The sequence below is a fragment of the Solanum pennellii genome, chromosome 5, assembly GCF_001406875.1.
Source record: "Solanum pennellii chromosome 5, SPENNV200".
Taxonomy (NCBI): Eukaryota; Viridiplantae; Streptophyta; class Magnoliopsida; order Solanales; family Solanaceae; genus Solanum; species Solanum pennellii.
This window is the reverse complement of record NC_028641.1, coordinates 38,185,065-38,191,397: the sequence shown is the minus strand read 5'-3', so window position 1 is coordinate 38,191,397 and position 6,333 is coordinate 38,185,065. Positions and strand designations below refer to the sequence as shown.

Genomic DNA, 6,333 nt, shown 5'->3' with positions numbered 1-6,333 from the left:
TATTGTCAAATCCGAGCGTAGGACTACTTTATTTGTTTGCCATATCTTCGGTAGATGTTTATGGATATATTATAGCAGGTCGGTCTAGTAATTAGGGGGCGGCCATTCGGTCGCCTGTGATACAAGGACCAATAGGTTCAAAATGGGTTTGTGCCGCTGGTGTTGAATGATCTACTCTACACAGGTGTGGGATTACAGGGCTAGGGCTCACAAACCGTTTCTTTCATTTATCAATAGGGCCCTGCCCTGGTCAGTCACTTTTCTGAGATGGGATCGATAAGTGGAAGTAATAAAAAAGAAACCTTTCTCTTTGCACCTCAGATCAAGAGGAAGGGTTGCTTGTCAAGCAGGCCTATTTATAAGAATAAGAAATTTCTTTCTATTTTCTATTATTGTATAATAGAAACTATAAGAAAAATGGAAATATTCGCTTTCTTTTAACTGACTCCTTCTTCTTTGTCAACGCTACTAAGGACCTATAAGTTTGCCTACTTTACTTATTAAAGATAATGAGAACGCGTTATTCAAACAAAAAGGAAAAGGCCCTACTTAGTTTTGCAAGCCTTTGTCATTATCAATCAACTAATTAGATCTGAGGCACCCGCGAATCTGTAAATCTGAGGAGCATGCCGCAACAAAAGGATGGTTCCCTATGCATTTCATTTTTTCCTTGATGGAAAAAAAAGTACCCCCATCATCGTGAACCTCTCCTTGTGATCGGGATGAGGTAGATGCATCACAGCTGGGGGGGCGGATCAAATTGGAGTTTTCTTAGGTGGCCACCGACCTACAGTTATCCTTAACCTTCAATACTTGGTGGAGAAGAAGCAAAGGAAAGTACGCTCGCTTGCTTTCTTGATCTCTGTCGCGAATTGGGATCTCTCGCCAGCTAGGTCAGATATGAGCAAGATTTTATGAGAACATATTCCCCATATTCGGGGACAAGGGGCTGAATGACCTCTCGATCTACTTACTGCAACCCAGGAAGAAAAACATCGTCTATACGTTCCCTGTTGCTCCGATATCCCCTACGCCTAGGACGTTGTCTGGGCCAAGAGCCATAGTTAGTTGCTGTTTCTGGTTGTTTCTTCCTCGTTGTTGATACCGGCAGGACCCAACCAGATGATTTACGCTGGTTGGTAGTGAGAGGGCTCTTAGTACTTGCATACCCAAAAGAGGGCGCTGGTTAAAAAATAATCATTTGATTTTCTTTCTTTATCTCCCTTAGCAGCGGGAAAGGAGTCTATCTATCTGCCTAGCTTTGGTAGATTTGCCCCAACGCAATCCATAGAAATTCCACGAATCCCTTGGTGGATAAGTACGGCGACTCAGCAGCAGTATAGAATTGATTTTCTTGTCTGGTGGATCTGATCTATAGTTAGGGGGCAATACATACCAAAAGGTTCAAAGAAGGAAGGCGCATAAGAGCATATAACCAACCTACCCTTCTGTATAACCTATTCAAATTAGTGAAGCGGTTGGATGTATAAGGGAAGTGCACGTTTCTGAGACCTTAGTCGGGATGTATAAGTAATTCAACCTACAAGCACGGAAGAGCGTGGTACCGCTACCCCTCTCTAAGTAAAGGTAAGATTCTTAGCAATGTAGATGACTCCATCTAAAATAAAATAGGGACAATCATTTTCGGCTGCTCGTTTCGTATCTTGAAGAAAGAGTAGGCTTAAGTAATGGAATAGGTATCAGGTGAATAATAGCTATGCTATTTCCCTACTGATTTAAGGCCTCTGTCCGATCCCGGATGCACATTTTTTTGGGTTAATCTTAAATTGATGTTTTCTTACCTTTCGAAGACCTTGCATAAATTATCAATGTGGTCGGTTCTTTCTTTTGAAAAGACTACCAAATCGTCCACGTAAGGCTTGTAATGTTATGTAGGAGGTCACTTATAATTAGTGTCATCGCTCTTTCGTATGTTGCAGTTTGTTTTTCATTTTTTGGGGCATATCATAGTAAGGAAAGGGAGTGAGGGCACTCATTCGAATTGAATAGCTGAAACTACTATAACTCCTATTTTTCTGCTTTAAGAGAAGCCTTCTAGATCGTTTTAAAGCGTTGAAGAGAGTGATAAGACATTCTGAAGATAATTTTTGAGGAAGCGATTTCTAACTACGACTCCGTTTTCAAGCTAACTGAATGCCTATCTACTGCTAGTTCTGTTCCACTTTCTAAATAGAAAGGAAGTGGTCAGTCACCAACAGGAGGAGGATATGAAAGAGAGTACCAATAACCATTCCACTCGATCAGAACTTCTAACTGAAGTTGCTCACATTTTTCAGCTGGGTTTGGGCTACGGGGTCCTTTTTCTATCTTATGCATTCGGGGAAGGACCTTCATGGATGCTATCTATTCTAATTCAAACTTTTTGGATGCCAACTCGGCCCTTCGACTTAGTGTGTCGGCAAATTGGTCCTCCCATGCTTGTACTCAAAGACCATGTCGAACCCTGCATCAATGTCTTGTCACCCTGCCTACTTGGGGTCTGAGTAAGGAAAGAGCTCGTAGCTGAGTTATTCAGCTTATCTTGTTGATAACCTTGAGACCGGCGAATACTGTGCTCCTGCTGGTGGTGAAGGAAAGGGGGAAGCGACTCGTTCCTTCCTTGCGGAGGAGTTAAAAATGACTATGATGGCTCTATTGCTTTATTTCTTTCTTTTCATTTTCTTTTATTTATCTAAATAATTAGAACTTATTGTTGAAGATAAAGTCAAGTTGAAGATCACTTTTGACCTATATTCCTGATATAGAAAAAAAGAGCCTTTAGCAACTACTAAGAAAGTAATCTCTTAAGGGTACTAATAGTTCTTTAAAAGGTTCTCTTGGGGTGCTATGTCAAAAGTGATGTGATTCCCGGGAGGGATCAGTAAGGATATATATAGACGGCCTATTTTGAGCTTGAAAGAAGAGTTGCTACGCCCCTTACTTAAGTATTATCCTAAGCTTCTCTCTTAGACCTTTTCTCAGCCTATTCTAATTTCAATATTCTATTAGTCAAGGTTTTTGAAAGAAAGTCTAACAGACATGGGAGAACTTACTGATTGTGAGGGTATGCGCCCTGTAGTGAATGTGGTAAGAGGTTTATAAACATTACCCTTTCCTTTCAGTGGGCGAGAGGAGAAGTGTTGTTTGCAAGAGAACCCAATAATGCCAGGAGGCGGATCCGGTACACTCCTTTCTCGGATAGAAACAGAGCTCAAGCAGCCTATCTCAGTTCTTCTCCTAAACATGGGACTCATATTCGTGAACCATCAATGGGGGAGGAATCTCCTCCATCTCTTCTTCGCCGCCTAATACCTATCTTTACCTTTAGCTGGGTCAAGGCGAAAAGGAAGCCTCTTTGGCACGTATGAGTAGCTGTCACGAATCAAAGTTTTAAAATCCAAAAGAGATATTTGGAGAAAAGAAAAAAGTTGGTTGAGACATGGCATGATAGGGCGGGCAGCGTACTTTCAATACTTTCTGCCAACTCGATATCAATACTAAGTAATCTCCTGATCTCATAAGTAAGAGATTTCACCTATAAAGGGTAAGGAGAGGGGCGGACGAGAGTTTTAATAATTCCATTCTTTCTGGTCTGCGAGCTTCCCATCTTTTTCTTACTTGGATGAATAAAGACAGAAACTCTCTTTTCTGCCACAGCTAGCAGTTCGCTTTCCACTTCCGAATACCAAAGAGCGATTGAGAGAAGAGAAGTACGTAGGACTTAAAAAGAGAGTTCCTTCCTCTGTTCACTCTCCTAATTTCAATCCTCACCTTTCTGGTGCCAAAGGCCTATCCTTCCACTTTACAGTAAGTTCTAAAGGAAGAAGTCGAAAAGGAAAAGAAAGTCACCTTTCCTGCCAACCTCCTGGCTTTATTCTTATACTGATTGAGCTGCACTATTTTTTATTCTAATAGATTCCATTTCACTTGGTTGCGCGACTTTCCCCCTTGCTTAAAAAGAGGGGGGCAAGTCAAGTAAGTAAGCAGTGATCTGAACCACTTTGAAATAGAAAGAAAGATAGAAGGAAAGCAAGAAAGGAATAGCCATTACAAGGAAACAGATCCTACTTCAAAAGAAAGGAAGCTTAAGAATAGTCATTAAGAGAAATGACCCTCTTTTGCCTTTTCAAGCTATGAATGTAGAGATCAGGTTGAAGAGTGAAAGGGACGAAATGGTATGAAATTGCATGAACATAGCGCTCGGGAGGTTGTGCTCGACCGAAAGGGTAAGGGAAAGAATACTTGGCTGGACGTAGTTCAGGATCGATGTAATTGAGACAACTAAGTTGAGGATGGGAAGATGTGAAGCCGGCTAAAGGTTGTTCTATTTTATTTGAAAGTGAAATCCTTTTTTTGGCATCATCTGGGATTATCAGTACCGGTTGGAAAGTCTTCCAACTTTCTGATTAGGTTTTTTCGAGCACACATATTTTTTTCATTTGAATAATAAGGGTAATTTTGTTGTTTGGTTAATTCTAAGGATATCGAACGGAGCACTAACAAGGGCTGTGTTCGAAGGTCAATTGTGTTGTCGCTGTTAAAGGCTACTTCACTATTGGTTAAGAACTAATATCTTGTTATAATCTCTAGTTCTATCCCGATACTGGTTATCCTTCCCAGAAGCTTCGGCTAATGTAAAAGATAATCTTTAATGGAATAGAACCCTTGGTTGGAACCCAGGCGCCCCCCTCCCCCCGAGACCAATTCGTTTGGTCCGACAGGGAGAGTAGAAAGCCTTAGTGGGATCATCGAAACACACAAAACATATTATTATGACTTTATGAAAAAATTTGTGCGATCGAAATATCTCCTAAGTTTTCCTGGCGGGGCATGTTTGCACGTTCTCGACGATTAAAGGGACTTCTCTTTTGAGTTCCTCTAGTCGCTACTGCGTCCATGTCCAAAGAGTTGCCCTTGCGGTATGTTCCTTTGTTAAGCAAGTCAGATACTTAAAACAGAGATCTGGATTCTTGTACACTGCCTTATATTTAAAGCAATGTGCAGTATCCTTACAACGGTACTATGCTGGTAACTACCATAAAGGTGATTTACTTTCTGTTCCAGTATCCCTCACCAGGTGTGGTATTCCAAAGATCATACCCGTTGTATTACAAAAACACGTAAGAGCGAAGTCTGATCGAGGTGGTAAATTGGTTAAACTTTACCTATCTTGGTTTGGTTTAGTTAAGTTGATAAGGCAACCTTTTCTTCTATGGTTTCTCCTCACCCTGATATTGGGGGAGTATTGGAAGTCCTAGATGAGATTGAAACCTCTTTTAGAGACCTCCAACCAATCTATCTACCACACCTCCAAAACATTCCCTTTGAATTAGGAATGTCTTGGGAACCAACTTGGAAAAGTACCCCCTTCTTAGATAATTTTGTCTGTAGTTTTGACATAAAAGTGGACGATACAGTCCATAAGGAGGCCGGAAAATATGCTAAGGATCATACTATTTTTCTAAACCTGAAACATGAAATTGTAGCTTTTATCTGGAATATTCCAAAAATTCATTCAATTGCAGATGGGTTCTTTTCACCTTGTATTTTATGGTCTAAAATGGTATATTACCCTTTTGACCATAACAATACCTGGTTTGCTAACAAAATGTTCAATTATTTGGAATCTGGTGTGGGTCCCTATTTTAGTATGTTACTAGGGGCTTACACAAGGGTTCCATTAGCAAATGGTCGGTTAGCTCAGGTGATTGAGGGAGGTGGTAAGATACGCATCTTTGCAATTTGCAACTATATTAAGCAAAGATTACTGTTTCCTGTCCGCAAGTGGGCAATTAAGGTTCTATCCAGTATTCACCCTGGTGGAACTTTCGACCAAGAGCGTCCATTGTTGAGATTTAAATCAAAGAGAAAATGTCAAACCTTTTACTTTGACTTAAAATCAGCAACATACCATTTGCCATTGTATCAGTTAGATGTGAAAAATGCCTTCTTGCATGGGGACTCGTACGAGGAGGTGTATATAGAGTTAGCACACAAATATGGAAGGAAAGGGGAGTCACAAAAAGTATGCAGATTGAAGAAAGCCCTGTATGGATTTAAGCAATCCCTGAGGGCGTGGTTTGAGAAGTTCAGTAAGGCCATAGATTAGTTTATCTACAAAAAAAAGGTGTTCTTCTGATCACACACATTTCGTAATAAGGGTACGAAAGTGAGCCGGATCATAGTAAATGGTTAGAATTTTGTAGTCACTTGTGATGATGTTGATGAGATTTTAAGATTGAAGGCTTATCTGAGTCGCACCTTCAACATAAACTTGGCATGCTAAGGTACTTCTTGGACACAGAGGTTTTCGAGTTATAAGAAGTAGAGTCA

General features: G+C 40.6%; 1 pseudogene; it reads right to left on the bottom strand.

The window, feature by feature from the left end:
- Positions 1-694: 694 nt before the first annotated feature.
- On the bottom strand, positions 695-2,355 carry LOC107019462 (annotated as a pseudogene).
- Positions 2,356-6,333: the final 3,978 nt, after the last annotated feature.